At 45.8% G+C, this 16,846-nt stretch overlaps 1 pseudogene; it reads right to left on the bottom strand.

The window, feature by feature from the left end:
* Nucleotides 1-5,887: 5,887 nt before the first annotated feature.
* LOC136493657 (glutathione S-transferase U17-like) lies at nucleotides 5,888-6,958 on the bottom strand (annotated as a pseudogene).
* Nucleotides 6,959-16,846: the final 9,888 nt, after the last annotated feature.

Genomic DNA, 16,846 nt, shown 5'->3' with positions numbered 1-16,846 from the left:
AGTAAGGTGCTGCAACTCCACCTGGTAGTAATCCAACAGCCCCCGAAGGAACTTATGAGCAGGTACGGCGAATCCCCGCTCGTGGAAGTGAGCAAAGGACACAACATATCCTTCGGGTAGTGATGGCTCATCCTCATCACCGGGCAGCCGCCACTCCTCAATGGCGGTCAATGGGCAAAGGAGGCCACAACGGATGAGGCCCTCCAGGCGCTGAGGGGTGATGTTGGATCTGCACCATGGCTCCATTGAAATGATGGGGGAGGGGGTGGATGCGAGCTTGACGGCGGTGGTGATGCGGGTGTGGAAGGCTCAGGCGATTGGCGGCGGAGGTTATAGATGCGAAGGCGAGGAGGCGAAGTACGGAACCCTAGGGGAGAACCCCATGGTTTTATAGGGGTGATGGATGCGAGAAGTGCAACCATCCGCCTCAGTCTCTGAGCCCACCACGATACACCACCACGTCACATCGTGGGATATGCCCCCGCGATCCCTATCCTTTCCCACCAAAATCACGCTAGGCATTTTGCCTTCCCAAGCAGACCAGGATTCTTTTCCCACAGAGGGGTTGCAGGTCAAAAAGCTTCTTCTCCGGCCCACCTGGGCCTAGGAGTCCAAGGTTCGGCCCAACAGTCTCGATGGCCGTTCCAACGAGGGATGGGCCCACGAGCGACTAGGACTCAGGCACACAAGCCTCAAGGGAGCCTCGATGAGCAATCAAGTCCCAACCGGGCAAATCCTGGGCGAATCTCCGCGAACGGGATACCAGGATTTCCTTCAAACTGTCCAAATTGACAAAAAACCAAATCTCATAGCCATACCCACGAAGGGTCTGAAATTACCCCTCGGGCGATTCTACCCGAATCACCCGAGGGCTCGGGGGCAACACCCAACGGGTGCGCTCGCGTGCACCCTCTGGCGAATCAAAATACCCCCCAGGCGATTCTGTCCGAATCACCCGGGGGCTCGGGGGCTACACCCGTCGGGTGTGCTCGCGCGCACCCTCTAGCAAGTCAAAATACCCCCCAGGCGGTTCTGCCCAAATCACCCGAGGGCTCGAGGGCTACACCCGTTGGGTGCGCTCGCGCGTACCCTCTGGCAAGTTAAAATACCCCCGGGGGATTCTATTCGAATCACCTGAGGGCTCAGAAGCTACCGTTGGGGACCTAATACCGGGGTACTTAATGAGGTGGAATTAATAACAATCGAACATTGATGCTTTCGGTCAGATAAGAACGCTACTACACTTCATGCCCGAACAACGGAAGATTGGTTCCGCATCGCCCGACCCCCGAGGGCTAACACTCCGCCTCGCCCGACGGCTGAGGGCTGTCTCCGCCTCGCCCGAAGGCTTGAGGGCTGGCTTCGCCTCGCCCGAACGCCTAAGGGCTGGCTCCGCCCCGCTCGATGGCTGAGGGCTGGCTCCGCCTCGCTCGAACGCCTGAGGGCTGGCTCCGCCCCGCCCGATGGCTGAGGGCTAGCTTCGCCTCACCCGAACGCCTGAGGGCTGGCTCCGCCTCACCCAATGGCTAAGGGCTGGCTCCGCCTCGCCCGACGTCTGAGGGTCGGCTCCGCCTCGCCCGAACGCCTGAGGGCTGGCTCCGCCTCACCCGACGGCTACACCCTGTTCCTTCATAAATATGAGCACACGGTACGACAAGACATTCGAGTCAACCGCAGTACCGAGGGCCATGCCCTGTGTGCCTGCAGGAAGGTACTGTCAGGATATGACGGGACTGGTGCTTTAGGCCCTTTTCGACCTGACAGAGCCTGAACAGTGTTGTAGGCGCCGACTTTGGACCCACAGTGTTGTAGGCGCCGCCATCAGCCCTCGGACACGGATACTAACACGAGCATACGACAACCACTACAATCCAAGACAGAACTCACATCATCCATAGCGACGGATGTATGGTCACTTCCCCGTCTACTCCCCGAAGGGTCATAGCTCAGCTCTCTGGCACGCCGCACCGTCCGTCGGTGTAGGATGGGACGCACCCACTTGCTGAAAGAGGCTAGGGCATGGCCCTATGATGATCAACGAACACGCCATTCCTGGCACGGTCTGCCATGTTAGCAGGACATGCACAGGAGAAAAGGAAGACCCGGCTCCCTCGAAGGACCTTCTCTATCTTTGGTTTTTTCCTCTTTCTCCCGTTTGTAACCCTGCTCCACCCTTGGTCTATAAAAGGGAGGGCAGGGCACCCCACTAAAGGACCGATCGTTCTTGACATACAAGACACAGCCAAGCAGCAACCGAGCTCTTGGCGTCCTTTCGACCTTTTCATCAGAGACTTGGGACCCGTCCCTCTCTCAACCGTTTGTACCCCCTACTACGAACCTTTTTCGATACTAATAACATGAGCAGCAGCAAACTGGACGTAGGGACATTCTGCCCGAACCAGTATAAATCTTGTGTCCTTTAGTACACCATCCAAGCCTAACGCACAACAATTATAAATTTACTAGCCGGTGTTTGTTCGAAACACCGACACCCATCTCAGCTAATCTATTGAAAAATTTAAAAATAGTGCAGCCCTACCGCTAACCTATCGCCGAACACGCCACTACTCACCACCGTCGTGGAGTCTGTCACATCTCGTTCGTGGACTGCCCATCCTGTTGTGGATGTTGCCCTCTCTGCTGTGGAGATTGTCGTTGTGGTCATGGAGGCCGCTCTCGTTAGAACTTCGCCCATGCCACCTCATGCCCACACGGCCACACCCTACCAAGCGTCGTCGACACTGGTGCTGCCCGCCTTGCCGCTCTATGTTGCTCCTTGTTCACCCTGTGCCGCTCTTTGGGGGGCCAGGGTCGCCGACTCCACCATGGCATCTACCTTCGCTCACCTCGCCACTCTATGCTGCTCCTTGTTCAACGTACATGACGCTCTGACGCTCTCTGGTGGAGGCAATGCTCTTAGATGTGAGAGATAGAGGCGGAGAACTGCAGGAGAGAGTTGTTCTCATTGGCTTTTTAAGGTTGGGGCTTTTGGGTCATCTGGACGAGGCTTTCCAAAGGGGGCCTATTTAGGCACTTGCCTTTGAAATTATCAAGAGCATTTACAGAGACGGTGATACTTATGACCGCCTCTAAAAATAAGCTAGGCTATCTTCAAAAATCAATTCTGTATGGTATTGAAGGTCGTATGTTTTGTTACAATCCACGGACGAGTTTACTAGATAAATAAATATCATTTCTGTTTGTGCTTGGCAAGTGAACTTCTATGCATAGATAACGCACTACAAAAAGGAACTTTAACGTTGGAACTAACTAACTAGTGAACTTAAATGTTTCAGGATCAATTACTTTCAGGGAAAGCCGATTCTCCCATAAGTGTTCAATGCTTACGTATTTAAGCTCACTGACTAGTAAGCTTTTTCCGGACGTGAACTATATGTTTATTTCAATCATCTCAACACAGTGAAGTTAAATATGTGATTTAACCCATCTTTGCATCAATTAAAGTGATTCATCTTCGTCCGTCCACGTAGACGCCTGCGGCTGCACATAGGGAGAATAAGAGGTTTGCGCATGCGCGTGAGTGTGTGTGGGGTGGGTTGGGGGGGTCCTCACTATGCCTTAGGCTTTATTTGGATGTAGTCGGATTCGCATCAATCCATATGTATTGGGGTGGTTTGAAGTGGAACTTGAACTAAATTCCACCACAACACATGTGAATTGAGGTGAATCCGACAACATTCAAGTAAGGTCTTAGTAGAAACTCCACCTTTGTACCTAAGTAGGTCCTCGAGACCTCGACTTAGTAAAGGTACTTAAAGTACTTGGCGACACCGTTGCACCTTTGCACATACACGCATTACATCTATAGTGTTTGAAAAAACTTTAAAATGCAATTAGCTATATAGGTTCATAAAAAAAACTTCGTGACACCGTTGATATGTGTGTTCGATAAAAAAAAAACATCATTGACATGAGAATGCAAAACAATTGTAGACTATCTCCAACAACGACACCCAAAATACAAGATCTATTCTATGTTTGGGTAACGTTACAGACAAAGGATTTAATACCTATTTTTTATCTTCTCCAACAACACCACTCAAAAGAGAACCATTTCTGTAAATAGGTCTTCAGGAGAGAGCATACTCAAATTTAGGTTGTCTCTCTCGAGACACCTACTTTTTCTGTAAATAGGTCTTCAGGGATGCTCTAGGGAGGGGGTAGGGGCTGCTATATATAGGCCGAAGCATCAATTCTGGATCCTTGGATCAAACCGACTTGAAAGAATAACGTAGATGCAATCTAGGAGGCAGTGGAGAACCGACATTCAAAGGAGGGGCTGACAAGTGGGCCCAGGGGGCCGGACGGCCTGCAGGTGGGGCCGGTCGGCCCCACATGGCAGCCACCTGCCCTCCGCTTCGGTGGTTTGTCTTTTGAATTCTTCTAGAGTCTTCCCACGTCGGTTTCGCTGCGGATAAACGTGATTTGCTTTGACGAATAGGCCATCCTTGACTGTTTTCTGAGTAAATCCTCCTGTAAACACAGATTAATCAAAACTTATGAAATTTATTAGTTTAAACCCCTAGACCTATGTTGGCGATCATTTTCATGCATTTATATAAGTTATATTGACGGTTTATGATGAACGTTAACTACCGTCAACAGTATGTAATTTTTGTTTCATTTTTTTGACATCACTTAACACTTTTGTTCCGACTCTAGCAAGATCTCAATACTACTGTCCGATCACGAGAAGATCTAATGGAACTTGTTGGATATATCACTGGTACGTTTTTGTGGACGCTAGCGATTTTTTAACTAGTGGTTTATAAAGAATATGTACCGTTAGAAATAGAATTATATAGACCCATGGCTATGACCATATGTGTAAATATATTTATATATAGGTAGATTTCTTAAGGTTACTATCAGTACAAGTCATGCATTTACACTGACGGTTCTCTTAAACTTATCGCTACTATATTTTAATATACATTAATGTTATATATTCTTATGAGAACCACCAATAGTTTGAGTTCAACTTGACCCAACTTGTCTTGGATGGCTGAGCCGGTCTTCTTCACCTCCGTGCCTCTCTTCAGGTTCGTAATTCTTGATCTTGTCCGAGGTTCCTAAGAATCATAACATCATTTAATACCTATCTATTTCCACAATCAAGAAAATAATTACTTGAGAATGAGCTACTTGAAGATTTAGTTGCATACTCAAGCTCTATTAATTGGCCCTTGCATATCATTTCAGGAGTGTCATGTGCATTAAAGGATTGATGTCCTCATCACCTGAGCCCTCAAGTCAACACCACTCGCCCAATTTGCACCTGTGACGTCTGCTTTCGTCGCCCCCTGTGTAACCCAACACCAACTACTACGTTCTTTCACCCCCCAACCCCGGTGCCACTGTTCCAACACCGCTCGACCCCACGCCTACACAGGACCGTCATTAGGGATGGAAACAGATTCACATAGAATTGGATCTGGATATCACCTTTTACCACATTTATATATGGGCAAGCATTGTTTGGTTGATAGTTTGCTTGTGTGTCCATTGAAGTTGTGAGTGACCAGCAAGCATTAATCCCAGCCAGACAACTCACAGGAGATCACAGGCAATCGATTTTGATGGACTGGCACTAGCCATCAGATACAAAGCAGCTATAGTCAGGTAATTATATCAGAGTTTCAACCAAACATATCCCGAGAAGATCTCGAATAAGGCACCTACCAGGAAGAAACATAGAAACCATACGTTTAGAGCTTACTCGGTTAGTCTAATCTGAAAATGTGCAACACTAGGATTTGAACCCTATTGGATAGGGTGCCACTCAACAGTCCTACCACAAATCAAAGGCCCTTTCACAGCAGCACATGGAATTTGTATTCCTTAAGACAAGACAGTTTCTGAAAAGTGAAAGCACCTCAGTGCCCTTTTTATTCAATAACAAAACGTCCACACCAGAAAAGAAAAAGAACAAAGACATCGTGATTATTATTCCGCAATACACTACGGTCTTATTCTGATGCGTATGTATTCATCTCAATCCACTTGTGTTGAAGTTGATTGGAGTGAAATTAAGCTAAGTTCCATTCCAATCCACCCCAACACATATGGATTAAAATAGATACACATGTATTCGAACAAGGCCTAAAGGCCTATAACCTAATTAGTAGTAGGCTTAGCCTTCAAGGCAGAATTGGTGCTGAACTCTACGAGCTTGTCGGTTTCAGGCATGACGTCTTTCAAAGCGTGGTGGGTGCAGAAGCGATCTGCCCATGCTGTGATTTCAGGGTACTTGTCTTCTTCGAGGAGCTTGATACCAGATATCTTCTCCACCGCCCTGAACCAGCCAAGGTGTGAGCCGAAAACGAGATCGAGGAAGCCGATGCGGTCGCCGCCGAAGTAGTGCTTGCCTTGACTGCACTTGACGAAAGCCTCCTCCAGATGCTCTAGCGCCGTGGACACTTGCGCTGCTGCTTCGTCCTTGTCTCCGTTGGTGCGCCCTCTCAGGACAAGGAATGCCGGGGCAATCTGCCAAGGAAATTTATTAGAAAAATCAAAAGAATAGAAGGATGTTATTAGAAAATCAAAAGAATAGAAGAGGAGAGAAGTCAAATACCTTGTTATCCACGTACTGGGCCCAGAACCGTTCGTTGGCACGGGCGTAAGGCTCAGTCGGAAGGATGACCGGCCCGTTAGAGGCCCACACCTCATCGATATACTGGATAATGACATGGACTCACAGATGGGCTTGTCATGGTGGAGCAGGACCGGGATCTTCTTGTAGACCGGGTTGGACTTGAGCAGCAGCTCGCTCTTCCTGCCGGCCGGCTCCTGCAGGAACTCGTACTCGACGCCCTTGAGCTTGAGCGCCGCGAACACGCGGATGGCGTAGGGGCACGCCCACCCGCCGATCACACGCACCACCGCCGCTTTCTCTTCGCTGCCTGATGCCATTTGTGTGCTGTATGCTGTAACTTGCCTCAGGATCAGATTCGCTGTATGTACTAGCTGTTTGTAATATATAGCCATGTATATATAGAGATGAATGCGTTGATCATTAACACGGTAACAACCGTGCTTACGTCCTCGCGTGTGTCATTGCCGGCTTGCCGCCAGGAGACCAAATTCTTCTTTCTGGTGAAAGTTCTCCATTTTAAATTTGTTACTGAGCTGTTTTGACTGATTGGTCCGAACAGGATGTCATCTCTCTGACTTTCCTCGTCACATGGCGATCGGCTCTCTCGCAAATCGCCATGAAGGGGTTAGGTTACTGCTTTTTTTTTTTTGAGTTAGGTGTATAGACGTAGGCACTTACGAGCACCCGCCGCTAATATAAACTTTCCTCCCGCCGGAAATTTTGCCAATCAGATTTCATTTATGTGGAGTGAGCATTAGTGTCAGTGTCAAACAAACTAGCAGCCTGTGTTCGATGTCGGGGAGGACCGTCATACTGCACTTTCTAGTTCCTTGTTACGTGCTCACTTGCGTCACTGCAAGTTTGCCTGGGATTTTCTGCGGGAAGTAACTTGGTGGCTCTCTTAAATCTCCACAATGGCAAGAGAAACCATCGCTTCTATATCTACAAGCTCCGTGTATCAGTGCCTTCATTGATTTTCCTTTCACTTTCCACCCTCACTTACGCGAGCTACGCTTAGAGCCTATTTAGACCGCTAACAACTAACAACTAAAAGTGAGATATAGCCTATCCAAACAGAAAGGATTAATGTGTGGGCTAATTTTAGGTCATGTTTAGATTCATAGAACTAACAACTATTTATCAATTTTAAATTATAAGATGTTTTGTCTTCTCTAAATACATTGTTTTTTTCCTATGCACCTAGACATGCACTATATTTAAAAAATATATCTAGAAAAGTCAAAACATATTATAATTTAAAACAAAGGAGTAATTGACTAAATTTTAGCCCCTAAGGATTAAAAAACAGACAGACTAATTATTAGTCTATTAATCCACAAAAATAAGATAATAAAACTATTTGTTAATCCTAGTCCATCCAAACAAGCCCCTAGTCAAGCTTTTGACTAGCGGTTAACTAATTATCCAAGTACAACTAGCTAATAAGGGTGAATAGTTCATTACTTATTTCAAAACTTAATTAAACTAAATAGTTAAGTGCAGATGGAGAAAATGAACTTATTATGGAACTGAAAATAAAATCCACAACTTAAAGCTTATTTCAAACGGTGCATAGTTATTAATAAAGTAAATTGTACTAAAATGTTACGGTTTATAAAACTTATAGCACACAAATTTAAATATTTTGTAGGCAAACTTTTCCCAAAAACATACTTAAATAACACCAAAATTTTATCAAATAAATCTGGGAATCAAACTTTTTTTATGTGAAATAGAACACCTCTACATGGGAAACAAACTAATTTACAAATACTTCAAACCAAAATAATCCACGGAAGAAAATAATAAAAGAAAACTTTAATTTGAAACAAGGGAAAACTTCAAATCTACCCTAAAACAAAAATCAGCCTAACGCGGCCCAAAACCATGCGCAGCTTAACTCAACCAAGCACATAGTGCTCTGGGCTTGCTACGCCGCTACCCACTTTCGGCCCGAGTCACCTGCCCTACTGGGCACCCATTGCTTGCTATCGGAATTGAGATTTGTGGTTCAAGTTCATTGATATCGAGTGTAAGCAGTCGCTCAGAAACCCTGACACTCCTTAGTCTCTCACTCACACTCTTGGACTACCCTTTCTTCCATCGACCAAGTGCCAACGCCGCCATGCGTGCATCCTACCGGAGCCATCATTGGCCCTCTCACCAGCGCACTCATGAGGCAAGCCCAGTTCCACTGCGGTTCCTAAAGGTGGAGCCCTGATACTTGCTTGCGAGAAAAACATCGGCAATGGCATCGATATATTTTTTTTCCAACGATAGTAATGGTGATGACAGTCAAGGCCTACGGAGCTAGGTGCGGCGCATCTGTGGCCACCATCGCGACAGGGCTAGCCAAGTGCATGTGCCTCGGCTAACATTGGTCAATTAGAATGGTTCCACTTGATCTCACCAGCATGGCACTCATGCCACATGCAACCGATGACTACCAAGGTATATATGTAACAATCCGAGCATTGCATATTTTCAAACCATGTTCATCGCCAACATTGCATCCATGAAAAATGAAACCTAATTGCAAAAATTCTAAGTCAAATGATATTAAATCTGGCACTGTTGTGAGTGGCGGACCGTCAAATAGTTGCCCCAGATAGTCCTCCTACATAAGCAGTGCCAAGTTTGTCAGAATCTGTTAGAGTTGTGTTCTATTGGATAGTCCACCAGAACATGCAGTAGCCAAAATTTAGTTGTCAAGTTCCACTTCCTTTCGGTTCCCACATACAACCCAAGGTGGTGACTTCACGGCCACACTCAAGAACTAGGCACCTTCCACTCACTCTCCCAATCTCCCCTCCTCTCTCTCCCTCTCTTTCTCTCTCATTAGAACATTGGAAGGCACCCCAATTTGTAGCACCACCCTTTGTCCATCACCATTGCTAGGGGTGATCAAGTTGTCCTCTCATCCCCTTTGCATTGGTGAAGAAGCTGTTAGATGATCTCCACCAATTGGCCCAATGGTCAATTGGACCCTTGGATTCGCGCCCTGATCTAGGGCGCCCAACCCTACATGGTTGGTGGGCCCCCATCACACTGCGCTATAAAAACAGAGGTGGGGGCCTACGGCTCTCTTCTAGAGGTTGAATGAGCTATAGTCGCCCCACCAACACAACCCTAATCCGATCTAAGAGAGGGTGCACAACCAGTGACGGGAAGCACCATCACGAGGTTCGCCGCTGCCACTGGACCACACCTATGACCGTGGACAATGCCACTACTACACCGCCGCCTTTCACCGCCATGCCTCCACCGAGTCTCCACCAAGCGCTGCGATGGCCAGCCTGTCTTCTATGAAGGTGGTCGATGGTTTGCACCTCCTTCACCCCTCTCTCTCTCTCTCTCACTCCATCTATTAATCCTATACTAGTGATGTTCTAAGACTCACTGTTTATTCCAAAAGCAAGTAAACATGCTAGATCTATGGCTAGTGATCCTGTACTACTTCTATCATTGGTATCAGTCGCCTAATTAGACGTAGATCTAGCCTATCATAGTAGAAAACCAGTAGCAGTATTTAGAAGGAGGTGGTAGATCCGTTTCGGATCTAAGCAGAGGGTTCATCGAACCCTAAACCCAAATCGGGTGAAGAAAAGCAGTAAGAAAGGGTCTTGGTTTTGAAAAGCAACTCAAACCCTAACCCTAACCCGCACAAACAGCTCAGGGAAGAAGAATAGTACGCAACCCTAACCCTAACCCTAACCCTAAATTGGACAACTTCTGAGAAGAAGAGAAAGAAAACCCATTCAAAGGAAAGAAGGGGAAAGGGAAAGGGCTTTGGAAGACGGCTTACCTCGCCGCTGCATCGCGTTGTTGTTTTACCGACGTGCGGGAAGAAGACCGAGCCGTTGCTCGTCAGGTGTGTGTGACCTCCGGCCAAGGGCGCCGCCGCTAGGCCGCTCGATGGTGGCGCGCTCACCCGCTGGGAAGCGCGCGCGTCAGCGAGGGAACCGGCAACGGCGCCATCATCTCTCTACACTCTCACTCTTTTGCTCAACCGCTGCTGCGCTGAGAGAGGAAAAGGAGATGGAAGAAATGAATTAGGGCTTGGTGGGCGCGGGCCAGCCGGGGGTTTTGATCTCCCGAAGACGACACCTGGCCATCGGATCTAGATGGACGGCTGAGAGCATGTCGAACCAGAAATGGCCCGGGCGGGGAGGCACTTTCCCGGCCCAGCCCCAGGTTGTGGCCTGGGCGTTGGGGAGGTGCCGCGAGCGCATGTGCATGAGTCGATGCTGCTGCCGGGCCACACACTACTGCTGCAGGCCAGGCCAAAATGAACAGCAAATAACGTTTGAAGTTTATTTATTTTTAGAAGCAGATTTGAATGAATTTTGAAGGTTTAAAATTTCTAGTAAAATTGCACCAACGTGTTACTTTTTTCCAGAAAGTAGATATGAGAAAAGTTCAATGCTTCTGAAAAATAGATAATGAATTTTTTCATGTTTTCGCTGCAATGTTAAAGTTTATAATCGTCTAATTAAATTCGAACCAACGAGAGAATTTAATTTGAAGAGTAGTCAATTTTAATCAATAAATTATAATATTATTATTTTTTTACCAACATTGATAATAGCAATATTATAATTTTTATTCATATGTTTTCCATGCATTAATTCTATTTTTGCCCAACAGTGATGTAGAATTAGTGTATAAGAATATTGTATGTTTTAATTTTGACCAACGTTAAATTAAAGCATGCAATTATAATGTCATATTTTCTCACTATCTCTAACGGTATTTTTTAGGACTCAACCCAATGGCATTCATCTCGCACATACCACCTCTTAAAGGGGGCAACTATAGGGTATGGCGAGAGAAGTATGAACTAGCACTTGCGCTCTCTAAAAATGACCTAGCGCTTATCTCCCCGTGTCCTACTGAGCCAGTGGACCCAGTGAGGGAAGAAAATGAGTCTGATGTTGATTTCACTGCTCGGCAGCGAGATCATGCAGAAGTGCGGATGAAGTATGATCTCGAACGTAAGAAATGGTACATTTCCAACCGTAAGTGCTTGATGGTGGCTAAGTCCATAATTTCAGATGTTATAAGGGGGTCTATCCTAGACTGTGATACTGCCACAGAGTATCTTAAGAAGGTGGAGAGTCTGTTCACTGGCTCTTCAAAGGCTTATTGTCGGGGACCAAATACTAGGGTACCCGAAGAGGAGGGGCTAATAACCGTCAACGGTGATTCATCCGAATAGACAAGAGAGCGACTACACCTCTCGCCACTTCGTCCAACCCCTAAGGGTTGGCTCTGCCTCGTTCGACCCCCGAGGGTTGGCTCTGCCTCGCCCGATGTCCAAGGGCTAGCTCTGCCTCACCTAACGTCCGAGGGCTGGCTCCGCCTCGCCCGACGTCTGAGGGTCGGCTCTGACTCGCCCGACGTCTAGGGGATGGCTCTGCCTCGTTCGACGTCTGAGGGCTGGCTTCGCCTCACTCGATGTCTAGGGGATGGCTTTGCCTCTCCCAACGTCTAAAGAGTGGCTTTGCCTCGCCCGATCCCTCTAGCACAGATCCTTATGGAAGCTCACGACAACCACTATGGATAGAGGGTGTGACCCAAGGTCAAACCTCTGGCACCGTGCAGGGAGCGGTCACACCTCAGCACGACCCGTCCCCACAACATGTCATTCCAGAGGACTCACATCGACCACAGTGACGGACGCATGGGCATTATGCTGCCCACTCCCCGTACGACTGCTGACCAGCACGCTAGATGTAACACCCCGGGTGTTTAAATACTAAAACCTGACATGTCATCATACGCATTGCAAAGCATTTGGCATTTGGTGAAAACTTTGAGATGCATACACTAAAACAAGTTTATATTTATGTGGTATGTGTTGAATTGTATTGTTTGACTCAAGTTCAAAGTTTGCTTGGATTTTTAAATTTTCGAGAAAACCCTGATTTTCAGCATTTAAATCCTACCCTGAAAACTCATTTCAAAATCTAAGCAAATTTTGGGGTTGAGCCCAAAAGCAAAAGTGTAGAGCTTGACAAGTTATACAAAGTTTGTTTTTGGAGTTTTCAGAATTGTTATGAAAAATTTGGAGTAATTCGAAAAGGCGTAATTCGTTAAATTTCCCCTATTCGAATTCAAAAGTTCATTTCAAAATCTAGACCGAATTTGGGGTTGGTTATAAAAGCAAAGTTGTAGAACTTTTGATTTTGAAAAACTTTTATATTTGGAGATTTTTGAGTTGTTATACAAATTTGGGAGTAATTTGGATTTCAAACTAGATGGCAATTCTGTAATATTGATGAACAGTGTTCACCGTTTAAGCTACATTGCCGGCGGCCCTTCTTCGGCGTTCCAGGCGCGCCCGTGGCCGCGTTCAGGTCCGCGCTGGCATGGAGAAGCTCCTGCGTGTCGTCTTCGTGTCCTTGGCCGCGTTATAAAGCCAATCACCGTCGCCGTTCTACTCCTTTTCAACTCCTCTGCTTTTCCCGTCGCCACCGCCGCTGCTCCGTCGACCTTCCGCCGTCGACCTAGCTCCTGTACCGTCTCAGCAAAGCTTGCCACAGCTCTGTTTGTTCCTTGTGCACCAAGTCCTCCAACCCTTGTTGCCTGATTTCACCAAGAACCACCGCTCGTCGCGCTTCTTCCTCACGGCCGGCATGATCTCCATCGGGCGAGCGCTGTCGTGGCCAGCGCTCTACGGTGAGCCACTGTCCTTGCTCGGTCCTGTTTAAGATTCACCTTGATGCCATGGTGCTTCATGCCCGGTTGATTGACCGTATTGTCCACCGCAGTAGCTAGAACATCGCCATCGTCGTGGCTTGCTCCGCCGTGGTTGCTGTACACGTCGACCCACCTCTCCGTTGCTCCTCCGGTCACGGTCTTTGCTCCAACGTATCCGGGGTGAGCTACCGATACTTCTCGTGCACTTTGTTCAATCGCTACCGAGCTCCTGTCACCGGCGTAGCACAACTGTGCCACCACATCCACCATGGCCGGCGTTGAGTTAGTATAGAGCCGTAATCAGTGCGACTAAGGACGTCTGTAGATGCGCATAGTCGTGGGGAGCATGTTGGTACTCTCGCTGTCGCCGTTGGTCTCACCGGCGGCGAGAAATCGCTGGTCAGCGCCATCGTTGCCGTGGTCAGCGCGGGAGGAAGGGGATGATAGGTGGGGTCAAGGTGTTAGTGACTCAGTGATTTGAAAATGAATTTTTCCTTTTTCAAAAATGATTGAATAGTGTATGATTTTGTTATTTTTGTGTTGAATTATTTAGAGCTCCAAAAATTATGAAAATTTTTGTGTGACCTCTCTATGATGTATATTATTTAGAAAAAAATATGAAATATTGTTTTTCAGTAGTTTTTGAATGTGATAAAAATTGCTCAATTTGTTAATAAATGGATTTCCAAGATTTTTCTAGGCTTATTTAATTGTCCAAAAATTATGAAATTTGTTTTGTCACTTACTTATCATGTAATGAACATTTATAAAAAATTTTGAGGTCAATTGGAACAAGTTGATTTATTTCATAATTCTTAATTAATTAATTAATTCATAAAAGCAAATAGTAACATTTAGTGATTTAGGTTTTGTTTGCATTTTTGATTGAGTGATGTCCTTGGGTCATTAGTTGGTAATGATCCTTGGCAATTGATGTAAGTAGTATGAAAAAGATTTGGTTAGTTTGACTTGTAACTGTACTACGAAGAAAAGTTGTATTCAAATTGTTAATTTTTGCATCCATCATCGAGCATCATATTTCGTACTCCGCATCATGTTAAACATGGCACTGTTACTACGTGTAGTGAACGAAGGTGAACACGTAGTAGTTAATCAAGTTGCGGAGGAGGTTAATCCATCTGTTGAGGTCGGATCGAATACTTGTGAAACGTCGTAGGAACCAGACTTTTCCGTCAACGAAGGCAAGCCCCGGATGCATACAACCCTACCTTGTATTTTACAAATTGATTTCGCTTTTGCTTCTATTTGCTGCATTAAATGATTAGGAGTCAAGTACAACCCAAATTGGTACATTACCAACCTTGTTATTCTATATTTACCATATTACCAGTTTTAAATTCGTATATGCCTAGTTTTGCTTAGCTATGCTTAGAATAATGAAAGTCGGGTGATTACCTGCCACCTGCAAGTTTTAAATGGAACTTTGGTTACTTATATTATCGTGTGATATGGGAATGTGGAGTAATAAATCTAGACCGGGCGGACTCGGTGTGTGTGAGCCACAAGACATGGAGGTCTTGTGAGCGGGTCCTTTCTGTCTATGTCGATTAAGGTCCGTCCGTTGTTGAATTGCATGAGGTGAGACTTTGTAGTACTAACCACATACTCCGGTAAGCCTTAACTTGGATATTCTATTACGAGAATGGCTACTCGCGCACTGGGAGTGGAGAGATGGCAGGAATAGCGTGTACCCACGTGGCCATGGGCTGGAATGGTGGAGTACTGTATTCTCGGGTGGCGTGGATTCGTTCTTGTTTTAGAGGATCCGAGAGTAGGTTGATATATGTAGGTCGGGGACCTGCATATGTCGTGTGCTCTGGAATTCCCAGCTGGGTTTATAATCGGTTCGAATCATCGTTGCTCCTCGGTTATGGAGACTCAACTCACGGTTCATCATCGTAGTATTAATAACTAGAACTTGAGGCTGGTTGAGAAAGTGTTGGATATGAAGTTTCATGATCTCCATATGGATCATGTCAGCTTTGTATATGATTTTATGAAGTTATAAATATTGAATTAAAGAATTTTATTAAAGAGCTTTTACGCAAAATAACTTTGATTATTGCTAAAGCCATATCTTGAATCCCTGAGCCTGCATTCCTGAGTTTATCAGTTCTTATTTCGGTTAAGTCTTGTTGAGTACTTTTGTACTCAGGGTTCATTGACCCTTGTTGCAGGTGAGCCTCATGAGCAGATCTGTTTTGGATCGTGCTGCATGATGGTTGTTCCTTGTGATGACGATGAGAAGTAAATGTGTGGCCCTTGGGCATGGCAGTTTCATTGTGTGTTTTGTACTATATTATAATGCCACTCCACTATTTCGTTTTGTAATAATCATCGAACTTAGTCATGAGGTTTGAAGCTACTGTTTTATAAATTATGTTATTGTAAGACTTCCGCTGTTTTTACTCTGATGTCGATATTTGAATAAATGTTGTAATACTGCAATAACTCTATAACATGATCCTGCTCGGAAATCGTGGATGATTCGGGGTTCTCGAGGGCACCCGATAGTCTTCTTAAGTTACCAAAAACATATGCAAAGATGTCAAAGGTCGTCGGACAGTGACAAGTGCATGTGGGCCCTATAATTTAGGAGGTTCTGCCACAGAATGGTATCAGAGCGATCGTTGCAAGGTTTTTGTTGTATTGTTTTATAAAAACTTCAAAATGATTTGGATGACTAAATTTAACTTGATAATTTGGTCCAAATTGCTTCTGACTTATCTTATTTCTTTCTCACCATTCCTTATTTGATTAACAATGTTTTGCATGGTGGAGTAGTAATCTTACTATGCCCTATATAAAAACAAATGTGTTTATGTGCATTATAAGCTTTGATGTTTTTGTTCATAAGAACGATTCATGCATCATGATTAATTCACTAGTTACTTCCTTCACCTCTGAGTCTAGAGTTGAGTAGTGAGTCTAGTTTGAGTAATGTAATCCATCATAGCTGCTCTGTAGACTTTGATCAAATGATCTTATTTGGATTAAATTGGCTTCCTACAGTATGGCTCGTACCAAGATGACGCCCCATAAGTCCACTGGACCCAAAGGAGTTCCTCATCACCAACTTGCCCCTAGGAATGACGGTGCTAGTAGTAGCAGCTCTAGGCCTGATCCCCAGGCAGAGATATAGAGGATTTCTGCAGAGTTAGCACAAGCTACTAGAGATAGGGCTTTGGATGCTATACAGGTAGGAGAATTACAGGATCAATTGAGGCGTCTCACCACCGCACACAGGAACTGCGAAGTATGTTAGTTTGTATGATGGAGGGAAGGAATGAAGCTTGGCATAGGGAAAATGTAGCTAGAGCTAGAACTCATGAGCTAGAATTCTATGTCGAAGATTTAGAAGAACATAATACTTATCTGCATGAGGAAGTTCATAGGCTTAGCAATCTACTAAATCCAAATCATGAGCCCCAAGCTGATGCAATGGACCCCGGTGTCATCCTTGACGATGATGACAAATCAGAAGAGGAAGAAGAAGATCCTGAAGAA

This window comes from Miscanthus floridulus, chromosome 1 (genome assembly GCF_019320115.1).
Source record: "Miscanthus floridulus cultivar M001 chromosome 1, ASM1932011v1, whole genome shotgun sequence".
NCBI lineage: Eukaryota > Viridiplantae > Streptophyta > Magnoliopsida > Poales > Poaceae > Miscanthus > Miscanthus floridulus.
The sequence above is the reverse complement of the archived record's forward strand: the minus strand, read 5'-3'. Positions and strand labels throughout refer to the sequence as shown.